The 18,720-nt window shown below is 43.0% G+C and overlaps 1 protein-coding gene across 2 annotated transcripts in view; it reads right to left on the bottom strand.

The window, feature by feature from the left end:
- LOC122811330 (hemagglutinin/amebocyte aggregation factor-like) overlaps positions 1-18,720 on the bottom strand; it is a 97,727-nt gene that overhangs the window by 75,051 nt on the left and 3,956 nt on the right. Inside the window, exon 2 of one of the 2 annotated variants that reach the window (XM_044083099.1) lies at positions 10,180-10,296. The exons of the other annotated variant lie outside the window; for it this stretch is intronic. The gene's annotated coding sequence lies outside the window, so the exon portion shown is untranslated. The remainder of the gene's footprint in view (positions 1-10,179; positions 10,297-18,720) is intronic. 2 annotated transcript variants of the gene reach the window in all.

Raw genomic sequence — 18,720 nt, 5'->3', positions numbered from 1 at the left:
AGAGAAGGATTTAAACACAGTTATCACCAGATGGTCAAAACTGAAATTAAACAAAACATGCAATTTGCAGTCAGAGATGGAATTGTTCTATGCAGTCAACAAAATATAAGACCTAGAGTGAAGTGTTCTATTCAGTCAGCAAAAATAACACCTGAAGAAGCGGAGGCTTAGATAATCAGTTTCATATCACAATATTTAGTATTAATAAAAACAAGAAAACAAGAAAATCCTCCATTTCAACTAGATACATGCTCAGAAGCGAAAAACAGATTCAAGGCATAACAACTTAAGGCAGAGCACCCAAAAACCTGTAGAAAGAAGTCCATGATATTGTCCAATATTTGTCAACAAAAACTGTTCTAAACAGAAATTTAAGAAGGCGTATAAATGGATGTCTGTGAAAGGTTTAGAACCAGCTGATGAACAAAGGAAAGGAAACCAACACAAAGGCAGGGAAAACATTTAAAACTGCATGCAGAGTTTCGGAGATTAGGAGTTATATTTAAATACTCAGTGCAAAAACACTGGAAGAAAATCGAATGGGAAAGACAAGAAATCTCTTCAAGAAGAATGACAATATTTATTTATTTTATTTTCCATTTGTTTATCAGGGATCTCCAACTGGGCCAGAGGGCCTGTTTTCTACAGAGGCCCGGGGAGAAAAGCTCCTTTATAAAAAAACATTACATGCAAATTCATGCAAGACAATGCCAGAACACATACTTTTACAATACAATACAAGAAAACGCATAACAATTTTACATTACAATGTGAGAAACACATACCTTTACAATACAATACAAGAAAACACAATTTTACAATACAATACCAGAATCATATTACAGGATAATACAAGAAATATAGGCAGTAAGTAAGCTGAACAACTAATTGACAAAAACAAAAAGATATCTAACAAACCATACAATACAGAGTATTATACCATGACCCCCCCACTATTATTCCAAAACGTGCATGCTGATTGGCCAGCGTGCCCGTTGTAAATCGAGTTATATTAATGGAAAAAGGTCCGGTCGCCCGGACTTTTTTCCATTAGTATAACTCTCTTTTTAAAACACTGTCTCGCTATGTTAAATGGGTTTAACATAGCGAGACAGCTTTAAAATAAGCAACGGAAATCTCCGTTGCTTATTTTTAAGCTGTCTCGCTATGCTAAACCCATTTAACATAGCGAGACAGGTTTTAAAAAAAAGCAACGGAGAAAGCAAGATCTCCGTTGCTTTTTTTTAGTGTTTCGCTATGTTAAATGAGTTTAACATAGCGAGACAGTTTTAAAATAAGCAACGGACATCTCCATTGCTTATTTTAAAGCTGTCTCGCTATGTTAAACCCATTTAACATAGCTACACTAAAAAAGCAATGGAGATCTTGCTTTCTCCGCTTTTGCTCCACAGCTCTGATGTACTGCACAGGCGCGCAGTACATCAGAACTGCCGCGGATGCCAGACATCTGCGGAAGGGCAGCAAACAGGCATTATACTATGCCATTATTTAAGAAAAGTAATAGTTTCTTTTCTTAAATAATGTCATGGTATAATAGCAATAACCCACTTCTGGGTGTGGGTAATGCTGTATTTACCCACAGTTGGCTTTGTTTGGTCCCTCGGGCTTCACCCTCGGGACCAAACCACGCCAACCGTGGGTAAATCCAGCATTACCCACACCCAGGCGTGGGTTATTGCTATAAGAATATTCTGAGTAGGAAAAAAAATGCTAATTAACAAACTGACAAAAGTAAATTGTACCATCATAGGGAAATTACAGATTTTTAGGTGAAATGTCATGGCTTAGGAGGAAAATATTAAGAAAAGCATATATGATATAGGAGGCAAGAAAAAAAATTAGATGTTAGATGTTATGTTACAGGTACATATACTTAAAACAGGGACAGCAAGGCAGTGTGGAGGTGAGTTGATAGCGAGGGAAAGAAGATGCATATGAAAGACTTGAGGTAGGTGTAAAGTGATTTAAGGAGTAGTGAATTAGAGGTAGGTAGAGAGAAGGTGACATTTGGTGGATGGTGAAAAAAGCAACTTAGAATACAAAAAGAAAAAAGATAATTATGGTTGAAAGAAAAGGGATGGACAGAATAGATCAGCCTGGGTTAGTGCAGGAGCAGAGCCAGGTGTTATCCAAGTGCTCCTTAAGCAGTGTTTTAAATTTGGATGTATTGCTAGTGTTTAGTTTCATTTGAGGTATGGCATTCTAGGACTTGGATATTTGGTGGGAGAATAGAGAATTGCTGTGACAGTTATTAGGTTTAGTTACTGTAAGTAGTAATTTGTTGGAGGATCTTAGTGGTCTGTGTTTGAGTAGGGCTGAACTAAGTTCTTAAGTGATGGACAGTAGTCTGGACGGTGTAAGATACAATGAGTAGAGGAAACTCATAAGTTAGAAATGGGTGTGAAAAAGACAAAGATGGGCGGGACTTAAAAAGACACAGAAGATATTAAAAAAAGAGGTGGCAGGAGTATGTACAGAACAGCTATATTAGAAGAACACTAATATTACTCATAATACAATGAATGGTATGTTATCTGATTAAAAGCTCAGTATCCTGGAGAGTGAGTGGGTATAGGAGATCCTGGCTCAGTGGCACAGAAGGATAAAGCTCTGACTGCAACAGATGATCCGAGATCGATTAGCAGCTTGGGAAGATAGAAAAGTTGGAGAGGAGGTCAACAGATGCCAAATTTATGTCAGAAAGCTTGCCTGGAAGGGATAGTTGTGGTGGCTCTTCCAATGTGGTAACCTTGTGTTCCAGGGAGTGTGGCAAAAGCCACTTCCCTATGATCAGTGGGGAAGGGACATGGTTGGGTATACCTAAGTCAATGCAGTAGTTCTTGTGGTGGTGTGTCAAGGGGCAGGCACTCCTTCATATTAGAGGCTATATGCGGTCCCTTTGCAGTAGGGGAGTAGGCAGCTTTTTTTCAAGCTGTACTCCAATGTCTGGTACTCCTCCTCCCATGCATCCCTGCTGCCCTGCCTCCCAATGCATCCCAATGCCCCACCCTCTCAGCATCCATTTCACCCCACCAAAATTGAGCCTAGGCATGTCCATAATCACCCTTAACTGCCATTTAGAAGCAGTGATTCACTGCAACAAGCCCCTGTACTACATCAGGGTAGCCAGTCCCACAGAAGTACACACACACACACACACACACACACACACACACACACACACACACACACAAAAATCTCCAAAACCAGCACCAACACACACACTAAGCACCACCACCAACAAACACACACAGAAACACACACACTAACCACCAACACAAACTGCCAGCAGCAACACCAAAATACACACACAAACCACCACCAATACAACATAAACACACACACACACACACACAAACCAGCACCGCACACAAATCACCACACACACACACTAACCACCACTACCAACACACACACACACACACACACACACACACACACACACACACACACTAACCACCAGCATACACAAACACACACACACAAACCACTACCGCCAGCACCACCACCAACACACACAAAAAACAGCACCACCAATAAACACAACCCACCCCCACCAGCACTACCAAAACACACATACACACCACCAACAGCACCATCAATACACATATGCAAACCACCACCACCACAAACACACACAATAACCACCACCACCACCACCACCACCATGCACACATACTACAACAAGCACCACACATACACACACACACACACACACACACACACACACACACACACACACACACACACACACACACACACACACACACACACACACCACCACCACCACCCACACAAACCACCACACACACAGACACACACACACACACACACACACACACACACCACCACCACCCACACAAACCACCACACACACACACACACACACACACACACACACACACATACATAAGCCACTACTACCAGCACTAGCTCACACACACACAAAAACCAGCACCACCAATAAACATAACCCACCCCCACCAGCACCACCAAAACACACATACACACCACCACCACCAGTACACATACACAAACCACTACCACCATCACACACACAAACCACCACCACCATGCACGTATATCACTACTACCAGCACCACATACTCTCACACTCACACACACACACACACACACACACACACACACACACACACACACACACACACACACACACACACATACACCATCATCACCACAAGTAGAAATGAGCAGGACTACTAATTGCTCTGGTTTTGGTGCATTTAATAGCAACATAAGCCATTCACAGCAAGCAGCCTATTCAAGAGGAGATGCCAGCTTGAACCATTCACTGCAACAAACCCCTGTACCACAAAATGGACAATCCCACGGATGGTCCATTCACACAAAACTTCTCACACACAGTGGACAGTAAGACCTAAGTTGTGCTGGGAGCTGTTGACTGCTCTGATTTTTGTATTTAACAAAAGCAGCCTAAACCGTTTGCAGTAAGCAGCCCTCAATCCAGTCCAAAGAGGAGGCCACCTATCTGCAGCATATGGTCAAGCACATAACAGTGTACAACCAACCATGAGTAGCCAGCTGCCATCATCCTGAGGGTTTGCTGTATCACCTAGGAAAGAATTAAACTGGCGATCATTTCTTAGATCAAAGTCTTTCACCACCTGTGTGATATCAATATCGATGTCATTACGTATGTGCATCAAGGCCAACCCACTTAAACGTAGATCAGACATAGTGTTGCATAGCCAAGTGTCAGTGCGTCGTAGAACACTGAATAACCACTCTGCAGAGGCATCAGTCTATCATGAGGGCCAGACTTGTCAATGTACTGTTTATATTGGGATAAAATGCAGAGTTCAACTATTGTAGGATTGAAAGGATGGTTGTTGGTAGCTTGTCCCATACAACTACTCACCACTGGGCCACCCATCGCTGAAGTTCATTTTTGAATCTGGACAGATCTGACAAGTCACACTTATATGCGTTGTACAATTCCTCCACTTTCTCATCTTCTTCCAAAGCATGCAGCCTGTTTGGCACCAGATACTGTGCAATGAAACATGGGTAAAACTCTATAAGTTGGTCTTTTATTTTGCCTATGACATGATCGAGGAATGGGATGAATGTGTTCCTTTGATAGTACTCCTCTGGGTCAGAAGCACCAATGTTGCTTCTTTGAGTCTACCTTCCACAGATCCTTGGAACACATTCTTCTGCCAGCTGATTCTGAAAAAGAATTGTCAGCATTTGATTTCATTGCCTGAAGAGTGTCAGCAACAAACTTTCCTTCTTTACAAGCCTGAATCAAGTCAATTTGTTCCTGCTGCAGATACAGATGAAGTGGTTTTATTATATCAAGTACAGCCCTACTGTCACCAGAGCTACAAAGAAATCACATCTTGTAACAGAGTACAGACATCTGTCAGTATCTTTGTTGTACTCAGCAATATTATATAAAGTGGTGAGAAGGCTAACATATTTATTCTTGAAGTTGCGCAGCCAATCAGCCTGACTCACCCACTGGCTGTTGCCAGTGCCTGAAGTGAGGAATTTTTGTCTTCATTTTCATATTCCTACTCACATGGCAACTGTATAAATTCCTTATGTTGGGCTAAATAAGCATTGTGATGTTTAGTGGAGGAATTTAGCTTGGAAATAACTTTCCTACAAGTGTTGAGAGTGTTTGCCATATCACGCATTGCACATGAATGAACTATGGCAATGTTGAAGTTGTGTGCTTTGCAGGCAGTGTACACAGCTTCTGGAAACAGAACTCAAATTCTTGCCTGTACACCATTAAAATGGCCAGGCATGTTGCTTCCTCTGTCATAGCCTTGTCCTCACAACAGCTCTTTGTGCACACCCCAAGCTGTGAGTCTCTGTAGAAAGAGGTCAGCTAAGGCTTTTCCTGTGGTGTCATATGCCTCAACAAATTCAATGAAGTCTTCACGGATTTCTATATTTCCATCACTTCTATGAACATAACATAGAGCCAGAGTCACTTGCGCCTTATGGGAGATGTCAGTTGTTCCATCAGCAACTACACTGTATAACTTTACCCCTTTAACTCTACTTAAAAGTTTTCTCTGAATCTGTAACCCAATAAGGTTAATAATTTCATTTCAAATTTGTGCTGAAGTGTACAGTGCATTTCGCGGACCCTCCCTTAAATGGTCAGTGAGTACAGTCCACCTCTGCCATGCATTCCAGCGAAGCTATAAAGTTTCCTGTGCACGTTAGTTTTCCACAAAGCTGCAAATTCTGTCTTATAAAAAGAAGAATTATCCACACAATATGTTTCAAGGCATGAGCTGTGCATTCCTGCAAATTCTTATCTTTCTGTGCAATACACTGATAATATGTGTGCAGCTTACCCTCACACACTTGTAGAAATGCCTCTGATTTTGCAAGTGCATTTCCATGGTCCTTTGACTTGTTATATCATTGTAGAATCTTAATCGCAATAGACCAATCAGTCATAGGCATGGAGACCAGCATACACTTTCTAGCTATGTTGAAGACAAAGCATGTACCAAAGAAGACCCCACCCAAACTCTGGGAATAGTGTGCAAATTTGGATCCACGCAGAAGCTGTGGACTGAATCTTCTGTTTTACTGGCTTCCAGAATACCCTCTGAAACATTTAGGGAACTCAGGTCATTTTTATCCATATCCATAAGATTACCACATTTATACAAGCCAATGTCATAATATTTTCTGATGGAATCATCTGTGCTGTTACAAACTGCAGTGTGGGTGGTAGAATGTTTAGACAGCTGCATATACTCTGCTGCAGTCGTTGCATGGTCCACTTCTGTCACAGCACTTGACCAAAGACGATATTGTTGGAGGACATTGCATGTCTCCACCTCAATCATATCAAGGCTGTCACAGGTGCTACTGAATGTAGTATAGTCCTCCACACATTCAGTAGGACTTCCAGATGGAATTACAGCTACTGGTTCCTGACTCACAGGTTCAGCTGTAATCAATCTGTTTGGACTTTAAAGATCTGCAGCTGATTCTCCAGGGAGATCTAGTTGAACAGCTCCTCTCATCGGTACTTTCACAGTATCACAATACCTAAAAAGAAAGGGGGAGGCTAGTCAGAATGACTGCTGCAATGTGCTAAGAGGCAAGTGTTGCCAGATGTATTTGTAATAAGAAAGTGTGCATACTAAAATACAATATTCCCTTCCACTGCAAGAATGCCTTACCTGATTGCAAGTTGTCCTTCACCCAGCTCTGGTGCTGCCACAGGCACGGGTGGTTCCATTACATGCCTACAACACCCAGCACTGCTGCTGCCACAGGCACTGACAGTTCCATGACATGCCTACAACACCCAGATCTGCTGCTGACACAAGCACTGATGGTTCCATGACATGCCTGCAACACCCAGCTCTGCTGCCGACACAGACACTGACGGTTCCATGACATGCCTACACCACTCAGGTCTGCTGCTGCAACAGGCACTGACATTTCAATGACATGCCTACAACACCCAGCTCTGCTGCTGACACAGGCACTGACGGTTCCATGACATGCCTACAACACCCAGCTCTGCTGATGACACAGGCACTGATGGTTCCATGACATGCCTACAACACCCAGCTCTGCTGCTGCCACAGGCACTGATGGTTCTATGACATTCCTACAACACCCAGCACTGCTGCTGCCACTCGCACTGACAGTTCCATGACATGCCTACAACACCCAGATCTGCTGCTGACACACGCACTGATGTTCCATGACATGCCTACAACACCCAGCTCTGCTGCCGACACAGACACTGATGGTTCCATGACATGCCTACACCACTCAGGTCTGCTGCTGCAACAGGCACTGACATTTCAATGACAGGCCTACAACACCCAGCTCTGCTGCTGACACAGGCACTGATGGTTCCATGACATGCCTACAACACCCAGCTCTGCTGATGACACAGGCACCGACAGTTCCATGACATGCCCACTACACCCAGCTCTGCTGCTGCCACAAGCACTGATGGTTCTTTGACATTCCTACAACACCCAGCTCTGCTGCTGACACAGGCACTGACGGTTCCATGATATGCCTACAACACCCAGCTTTGCTGATGACACAGGCACTGATGATTCTATGACATTCCTACAACACCCAGCTCTGCTGCTGACACAGGCACTGACGGTTCCATGACATGCTTACAACACCTAGCTCTGCTGCTGCCACAGGCACTGACGGTTCCATGACATGCCTACAACACCCAACTCTGCTGCTGTCACAGGCACTGATGGTTCCATGACATGCCTACAACACCCAACTCTGCTGCTGTCACAGGTACTGATGGTTCCATGACATGCCTACAACACCCAACTCTGCTGCTGTCACAGGCACTGACGGTTCCATGACATGCCTACAACACCCAACTCTGCTGCTGTCACAGGCACTGACGGTTCCCTAACATGCCTACAACACCCAACTCTGCTGCTGTCACAGGTACTGATGGTTCCATGACATGCCTACAACACCCAACTCTGCTGCTGTCACAGGTACTGATGGTTCCATGACATGCTTACAGCACTCAGCTCTGCTGCTGCCACAGGCACTGACGGTTCCATGACATACCTAAAGCACCCAGCTCTGCTGCTACCACAGGCACTGATGGTTCCACGACATGCCTACAGCACCCAGGTCTGCTGCTGCCGCAGGCACTGACGGTTCAATGACATGCCTGCAACACCCAGCTCTGCTGCTGCCACAGGCATTGACGGTTCCATGACATGCCTACAACACCCAGCTCTGCTGATGACACAGGCACTGACGGTTCCATGACATGCCTAAAGCACCCAGCTCTGCTGCTACCACAGGCACTGATGGTTCTATGACATGCCTACAACACCCAACTCTGCTGCTGCCACAGGTACTGACGGTTCCATGACATGCCTAAAGCACCCAGCTCTACTGCTACCGCAGGCACTGATGGTTCTATGACATATGACATGCCTACAACACCCAGCTCTGCTGCTGCCACAGGCACTGATGGTTCCATGACATGCCTAAAGCACCCAGCTCTACTGCTACCACAGGCACTGATGGTTCTATGACATATGACATGCCTACAACACCCAGCTCTGCTGCTGCCACAGGCACTGATGGTTCCATGACATGCCTAAAGCACCCAGCTCTGCTGCTGCCACAGGCACTGATGGTTTCATGACATGCCTACAGCACCCAACTCTGCTGCTGCCACAGGTACTGACGGTTCCATGACATGCCTAAAGCACCCAGCTCTACTGCTACCACAGGCACTGATGGTTCTATGACATATGACATGCCTACAACACCCAGCTCTGCTGCTGCCACAGGCACTGATGGTTCCATGACATGCCTAAAGCACCCAGCTCTGCTGCTGCCACAGGCACTGATGGTTCCATGACATGCCTACAACACCCAACTCTGCTGCTGCCACAGGTACTGACGATTCCATGACAAGCCTAAAACTCCCAGCTTTGCTGCTGCCACAGACTCTGACAGTTCCATGACATGCCTAAAACAAATAATCTTATTACTTCTGAATGATGAAAGGACTACTGCAGCTTTCTACAATCTAAAAAACTTACCCAATAGTGTTGTGTCCTTCTGAAACCACTGCAGGTACCAAAGGATTTAAAGGCTTTTCAGCTTGCTTGCTGAAGAGAACCCGCTTAGTATATGTTGTTGCACAATACATCACTAAAGCAATCACATGTTTACTGTCAGTAAAATAAGTGCTGAAATGTTGCCAGCTTGATGCTGCCATACCCACTCATTACACAAAATATGAACAGCTCTATGGTTCTCCACAGTTCTCCCTAGAAAAAAACAAGTTCTGTCTGCAGAATACAAGGCCAATGACAAATGGCAAAGGAGATAATTACTACAAAGCTGACAATAACATGTCTGAAAAATCTTTGTTACATGTGCACTGAACTCCCACTCAAAAGGTCCTTCCTAAATCCATCCATTGTATGTTCACTTAATACAGTTCCAAGGATGTTAAAGGTGAGTTTCAGTAATGAATGGAAAGTAAGAATATGGTATAGCGTTGCCTCCAAACGTAGGACACAATTATAAGGTGGAACTTGGAGCTCTGTACACTGCTGTTGTGATTTAAACTTAATGGTCAGTTACACACAATGGATTTTTACTTACTGAGTCAGGAAGGCCATTAAACTTGCTGACAGCTGCGGCGCCTCTTCCTGATGAGCACGCTTTGCCACCTTTTGCTGTGCACCTAAGATATGTTTTCATTTCAGTGTAGACTCCATTCTACAATACAATCAGAAATGCACATTCCTCCTGCTTACTGAATTCAAGTAATGTAATCAAACTTACATTTTTACAGTAAACATGCCATCAATGAACTGACTGCCCAAGAGCTCATTGCTGGCCAGAACGTCTTCTCAGTACATGAAAATTATGTGTATGATCGTCACATGCACTTCAAAGCCATGCAGCATGGAGAAGGCTAGTGGAGCCCAGCGACAACTCAGATTCAGTCACAGCCTGCATGATAGAATGAGAAAGATGGGAATAAGCAGCGGGAAAGCATGAAAAAAGCTCCTTGGATGCTTAGTAAGTGTAAGTTCAGTGTATTTTTTTGTTTACTGGGAAAGGAAAACAGATAAGATTTATAGCTGCCATTACACCTAATAGTCCAGGCATGTTGAAGCCTAGCACAGGTCACCTTTTCATATTTCAGTCACAGATTGGTTATCCATCAGAAAAGCTTTAAAACATCAGTGGCAGCAACTTTTTCCAGCATCATGTCTGATGAGGAATTGGGAATCTGCAGTCAGCTTACACATTTACACAGAAGTTCACCACCCAAACTGAATACAGTATAATGCAAAATGCCATGATGGTCAGACAGTATAATGCAAAATGCAGCAATGGCCAGACAGTATAATGCAAAACACCACAATGACCAGACAGTATAATGCAAAATGCCATAACAGCCAGACAGTATAATGCAAAATGCCATGATGGCCAATCAGTATAATGCAAAAATGCACAATGACACTGCAACTAGAACAAATGTCCTCAGCAGCCCCAAATGTACCCACGCCAACACATAACATCCACATCTCATGGAACCTCAACTTCTTAGATCATAACACAAACCACCACACAACCTGACATTCTGTTCAGTAGATAATCCATTGGCAGACATATAGATGTCCCACTCACCAGACTAAGGAGAAAGTCACCCTGAGTTACCTGTAAGTGGCAAAGATCCACCAGATCATACATGCACTCAGGTCATTGGATTGTAAGTACCAGTATGATTCAGTCCATATGGGTAAATTATTTAAGAGGTATTTTCCTGGACTATTTGACAAGAGAAGGAATTATTGGATTACATGTCCTGGGCTTGTAACAGCCTAGGATTGAGTAGCATTCGACCTACTCCAAGGATGCTGCTATAATATGAAGAAAACATGATTGATTGGATTAGTTTTTGGTGTCACTTCTAGAGAGCACAATATTTAGTAAAATAAAAGCAAGCACTGTGGACTGCTGACCACAATAGAAAATGTACTCAATATTTGTCAGCATGGGGGGATATAGTACTGCTTTGCCAAGGATGGTCCACACCTGTCCTATCTATGCTTTCAGATATTGGCTAAAATGTTGTCTTCCCTCATTTGCCTTTTTAGTCAATGAAAAACGGAAACCTTCCAGGATAGCAAAGCCAACCCTAGAAAATCTAAAGATGTTATTTCTCAATCCCAGGAATCTAAACAAGAAGCTGTACTTGCTCCAAGCTCACCCTACTGTGGAGAATGGAGAAATTTGTGCAGTTATTGAAATATGGTTTAAAGAAATGTAGAACATCCCAGCAGTGCAGGGCTACAATGCCTTTAACTCATTTAGACCAACTACTGCACAGGCAAGGAGTAAAGATGCAGGTGTCTCAATTTACATTAAAAACAGATAACTCTCAAGACTAATTAAACAAAATGATGTGCTTACACTTATCTGTGTCCAAATTACCATAGGAAAGTCCCATGCCATACCCTTGCAAGCTCTAGGTCCAACTCTGTCACTCGGGAACATATAACACACACTTTACTGGAGTTCCTCACCATTCAACCCAATGCCATATTCATGGGTGACTACCTGACTATAAACAAGGAATCCTATACTACCCCAAACTTGCAGGCCCAGGGATTGCTGGACTTGGACCGTTGGATCCAGGGTGCTTTTGTTGATAAATACACACTAGGGGTGGGAACATAAGTAAGTGTAGGGGGGGTGTAATAGTTAAGGAGTTTGCCTTACAGACACAAGGTACAGAGTTTGATTCTCACAGGGGGTAACTGGCTAGGCTTAAAATGGCCCACAAAGGCAGTTAGTTTAGTACCAACCTATGAACTAGTATGGGAGAATACTGCACCCAGCCTACTGTAATGTCTACTCTGGTAAGGTTGAACCATTTTAAGGTAAACTTCCTACTATTATGTGATAAGCTGGCAAAATTTCAAGCCCTCTCAAACCGAAAGGACACTGTTGTCTATGCCAAATTGTTCAGAGACCCTGTAAAACCATACTTGAGGCATATAGACAGCTCTGCTTACCAGGGTTAACCATAAAACAAACAGAAAAAAACAATCCACCCTGGTGGTATGCCCAGCAGGATAAAAAACATTTAAGCAAGCAGCTCAGTAGACAAATCAAGTCACTATACATAGCTTTCCTACTCAGTGATACCATCCATTTCATGCAAACACCCGATTCATTTCCTAACACAGGTGTACCACTGCAGTGTAAGACAGCTTAAGTGACCACAGAACTACTGTAATACAGCTGATACACTTCAAATCTGAAATCTTTCAAGATAACTGCTACAGAGCACTGAGGCGCAGTTCTCAGCGCAAGTTATCATGAATATTTCACAAGAATCAATGAAGCATAAATAGCTAGTGAGAAAAAAACAAACTGGCAAAATCACTTCACTGCAGTACACATTTGCTTTTGGCTCCACACCTTTAGGATCTTTCAGTAATGGCAATATACCCACAGCACATTACAACTTAACAGAAAAACTGTCAGCTGAAAATGTTAACTCGATAACAAATTGACATTGGCCAGTATAGCATGCGGTGCACTAAGCAAAACTTCCACACAATAAAACAATGAAGACCAGCTATAATTTTAAAAAGTCCAAAGGATGCAGCAAAAGCACATAAACTACATACACTGGGGGCGACTTTTACAAACCGCATGTTAGACTTTCATTAAGGATTGTACACAGTACCAATAGGGTATTTAAATACAAAGGTTGCTATAAGGCCAGAGCTTCCAGTCAGGACCTCAGAATTTGATTCCAAATCTTTATCACCTTAAACATTTGACACTGTACAGACAATATAATACAATTAAAGAAGAGTTTTATAGTGGGCAATATAGGATTTTACTTCTACCATAACGTACACTTGGAAATCATATCCCAGACACCAACTCTACCGCTCCTTTTGTGCTGAGGTCGAACAGACCCACCTCCCATCACACACAATTCCTACCATTCAGAAAAATAACCAGAGAAGTCTTTAATTGATCTGAAGTTAACCACTACATTATCCACACACAAAAAGAAATTAAATGTAATTACAATACAATCATGAATTGACCTACCAAGACTGCCAAAAGATGTACGCAGTGATTCATGGCTGTGCTCCTGTTAACACCACTAAAACTTTCCTATTCAGTAGTACCTCATGCAAACACACATTTGCCCCCCCCCCCTCCCCAAAATCAGATACCATTACAATATTGGACAGCTTAAATTGACAACCATACTGCAATACAGCTTATACAGCTTCAATGTGAAGATGCAAATAAAGTTGAGACACCAAAAATAAACCAGTGAGGAAAAAAAAAGCACAGCTTGACGGAACACAGAGTGTGGGTCCAAAACTTCAGAGGTAGTTCATCAAGGCACAGTTAGCTGCAGTATGACAATATTATGCACAAACTAGGTATAATGCAGAAACATTACATATGCGTCATAAAATAAGGACACTGCCACAGTCAGCCCACGCTAGTTTCTTTACATAAACACGCGATCATGGACTTCGCATCTGTACTACATGGACTCTGATAATATACTTTAGTTGGCAACACATGGCAGTGGAAAGTCTCTCATATACACACACATATACACATCTAAACTCCAGTTTCAGACTTTAAATCCTTCAGAAAATGCATGCTAAAACAAACTCTGTAATTATAGCCAGATCACTGAGTTAGGGAGAACAAACTCAGCTGCTGTGGCAAATCCTGTCCTGTGCCTGGACTGTACATCCTGCTTGTAATATTTAGCAGACGTATAGACAAGTCTAATTACATGATTATAGAGTGCAAAACAGTGATAAACTCTGGAGCTAATACCAGCAAACTATAAAGTTTCTAAGTTTATAAGAGCAATATTTATAATCTGTCCCTTTTGCTGGGCCTTTGTTTTCCCATTTTAGGTTTTACATACAAATATTTCTAGCACAGGCAATACTGCCCTTCTAGCTTGCCAACATAAAGAAAAAAGAAGTTATGTCTTACCATAACATTCCATCTGTGTTGTCAATCTTCACTTATCCTTGACTTGTGGGATCGGTTCCATATCTCAGAACCAGCTCAGACGTTATTCCAGCTCGCGCCTTCCAAAACTCTAGAGCTAAGCTTTTACCCATAATGCTCCTCACAAAATTACCTCAGATCGAGTTTGCATAAAATAGTGAGAGACTGGAATTAACAGATCAGAGACCATATCTGTGTTCCTAAAAGGAAGGACTCAATCTTTTGGGAAAGATCCGTTCCAACAAGAAACCAAAGGGCAGGGGGAAGGAGGGTGGGGATGTCAAGAATAAGTGAAGATCGACAACACAGATGGAACGTTATGGTAAGACATAACTTCTTTATCTGATGTTGTCAATCTTCACATAATCCATGACTTGTCAGACAGAGTCCCCAGCTACCTAAATCCAGGGAGCTGTCACGGAAGAATATTCCTGAGTACCATCAAGCCAAAGGACTCTCGTCCCCTATAGACCCGATCCAGCTTGTAATGAGTAATAAAGGTATGACAGGAAGCCCAGGTAGCCGCTGCACAAATATCATCAATAGAAGCTCTGAAATGAAAGACTGCAGAAGCGGCTACTGCCCTGGTTGAATGTGCATTGATGGGTTCCAGTAGTTGCACTTTCTTTTTGTTATAAATGAAAGTTATACAGTCTTTAAGCCGTTTTGATAAAGTAACTTTAGAAACAGATTTTCCCATAGAAGCAGAAGAAAAGGAACCAAACTAGTCCGATTTTCTGATTTCCTTTGTCCTGTGAAGGTAAAAACGCAATTTTCTATGTACATCTAATAAATGAAGACAATATTCACCCTTGTTAGAGAAGTTGGGGTAGAAAACTGGGAGTTGAATCGTCTGATTGATATTGGTTTCTGACACTATCTTAAGCAGAAAGGTAGGGTTTGTTCTCAAGGAAACCCTGTCTTTGTGAAAAATAAAGTATGGGGGGGGTTACAAGATAAGGCCTGTAGCTCAGAAAGCCTTCTTGTGGAAGTAATAGCTATCAGCAATAATTTTTTCCAAGATAAAAAACTTCAGATCACAAGTCACAGCAGGTTCAAAGGGTGAACAAATTACTGACTGAAGAACGAGATTCAAGTCCCAAGGTGCAGAAGGGTCTTTGTATGGGGGTCTGAGCATCAAGGCTCCTTTTAGAAATGCTCTGCAGAGTTTGTGGGACATTAATGTTGTGTCATTCAAACTATTATGAAAATTTGAAATTGTAGCTAGTTGCACTTGTATGATCAAGGCAGATTCTCCTGCTTCAAAAAGCAATGTTAAGAACTCTAGGACCTTATCAACTGGTGCTGAAAAGGGATTGAGATTCATCTGTAAAGCCCATTTTGAATATTTTTGCCATTTACTAGAGTACAACTTTCTAGTCGAAGGTTTGTGGGAGGTTAGAACAATTCTTTGAAGTGGGGAAGTAAGAGGCAAATGCCTGGCAATCACTGGAACTGGAGAAGCCAGCAGTGAGCTTGACATTTGGCAGATTTGGATGAAGTACACCATCCGGATTGGAGAAAAGGTCTAGATCTGGGTCCAGTGAACAAGGTTTCCAAATTAAGTGAGGCCAAAGAAAGGGAAACCGGACCTGACAAGGCCAGAATGGGGCAATGATAATTATTTTGTTCTTCATCCTGTTGGCTTTCTTTAGAAACTGAGATATCAGAGGAATCGGGGGAAAGGTATACAGTAGATAGGGTGGCCAATCATGAAAAAGACCGTCCCTCAGTGACTCCCCCGGAGGAGGAATTAGGGCAAAGTAGCTGCTGCACTTGTTCAGGTGGGATGCAAAGAGACTGCAGCAGGGCTGGCCCCAGAGGTGGAATATCTTTTCTGCGACCAACAGACTGAGTCCACTCGTGAGGCATTAGGAATGTCCTCCTAAATTTATCTGCAATCACATTGGAGCTCCTCGAAATATGCATTGTAACTAGAAAGCGGTCAGATGAAATCGCCCATTGTCATACTCTGAGTGCTTCTCAGCAAAGAGAGTAAGATGTGGTTTCCCCTTGCTTACTGATGTACCAGACTACTGCCATGTTGTCTGTTTGAATCATAATCATTCCCGAGGGTAGGGTATCTTGGAATGCCTGCAACACTAAGAGCACTTCCCTCATCTCTAGAACATAGATGTGTAAATTGGCCTCTAGCTGGCCTGGGACCAAGTGCCTTGGACGTCTTTCCCAGATAATGCCTCTCCACCCTATCTGGAACACATCCGTGGTCACTATGGCCTGGGGTTGAAAAGGAACAAAGAGTCTGCCTGACATAATTCATTGCAATGAACCCACCAACTCAGGTCTCTCTTGCACAAGTTGGTGATTAATACCAGATGGGACATTGGCTGATTCAATAATGACCACTGGGACGCCAAGAGCCACTGAAAAATCCACATCTGGAATCTTGCCAGGGGAACTAGAGTAATGGAAGCTGACGTTGATCCTAGCATTTGTAGCAACAGCCTTGCAGTCACCCTTTTGCTGTGAATAATCTGACTGACTTGTGATCTGATTCTTTGAACTATTTATAGGAGAAGGAATGTGATGCCTGTACTCGTGTTTAGCACTGCTCCTATGAATTCCAATTGCTGAGTTGGCTCTAGATGGGATTTTTCATAGTTTATAGTGATAACTAAGGAGGAACACATTAGAAGAACATAGTCTCTTGCCTTTAAAAGTAGATGCCTCGTGGGAGCAGTGAGAAGCCAGTCATCTAAATATGGAAACACACAGAATCCTTGCAGTCTGAAGTGAGCTGCTACCACTGCCATGCATTTGGTGAACACCCTGGGGGCTGTGGTGAGCCCAAAGGGCAGGGCTCTGAACTGGTAATGACTGGCTCCAGCCAGAAGCGCAGGAATCTTCTAGATCGCTTGTCCATTTTTATATGGTAATATGCATCCTGAAGATCTAATGAGCACATCCAATTATCTTTTTTTCAAAAACGGAAGTATGGACTGAATTGTGACCATCTGGAATTTGATTTGTTGAACCAATTTGTTAAACTGGCTGAGATCCAGAATCGGTCGCCAGTCCTCTGTTTTTTTTGGCACTAAAAAGAATCTTGAGTAGACTCCAGATTCTATCTGGTCTGATGGGACTGCTTGGATGACTCTTTTGTTGAGCAGTTTTTGAACTTCTAAGACTGCTGCATCCCTGTGACTGGGTGGGACATCTGGGATTCTGTTCAATTCCTTTGGCTTGTCTGAAAAAGGGATATGGTAACCACTGGTGATGATCTTTTGCACCCAATTGTCCATTGTTATCTTGAGTCAGGCAGGTAAGTGCAGGGATAATCGTCCTCTGACTACCTCCAGAGGACTGCAATCAGGCCTCCTTTCAGGAGCTCTGATAAGAGTTACCAGGGAAAGAGTCCCTGGAACCCTGATTTTGTGGGCCACCTCTGCCTCAAGCATGGCGTCTTCCATTGTGACTCCCCCTCTGCCCCAGGGGAAGTCGTTGCCACATGAGTCTTGGAAAGGTCCCTGGGACTTTTTGAACCATAGCTTCCCACTTCTCTGGTTCCTGGAGTAAGACCTTTGAGGAGTGGAAAAGTGCAGACCCACAGCAGAAAGGGTCTTTCCATCCTTTTTACATCTAGCCAGGGTATCTTTAATTTTAGGGTCAAAAGGGATGTTCCATCAAATGGAGCATTGATGAAAGAAGACTTAAATGGCTCCACAAATTCAAATAAGTGCATCCAGGCATGTCTCCTAATAGGTATGCCTGAATCTGCTGCCCTCGTAGACCCGTCAGCTGAGGGTGCAATGAGCCTCATAGATGAATTACAAACAGAATCAAGGGTTGCTAGCTGAGAAGTTGCCTTTTCTTTAACCCCTTCAGCTACTGCTCCTGTCAGAGTATATGAAAGTTCTTTCATCAGATCTCATTGAAGTCTTGTGAAATGTGCCGTGTAATTCAAGGACCTTAGTGTGAGGGTCGATGAAGCGTATACGCACTTCCCAATTCTATCCACTGTCCTAGATTCTTTATTAGGAAGATGAATAGTAGGACATTCATTGACAAGTTTGTTTTGGTGGCTGCTACTTCCACCATGGCATTGAATGGTATACCTTTCAGCCAATGCTGCTGATCTTGGGGAGCTGACAAAAT

Source organism: Protopterus annectens, chromosome 9.part0 (genome assembly GCF_019279795.1).
Source record: "Protopterus annectens isolate FY-2018-M chromosome 9.part0, PAN1.0, whole genome shotgun sequence".
Lineage (NCBI taxonomy): Eukaryota > Metazoa > Chordata > Ceratodontiformes > Protopteridae > Protopterus > Protopterus annectens.
Note: the sequence above shows the minus strand (reverse complement) of the source record. Positions and strands in the feature narration are given on the sequence as shown.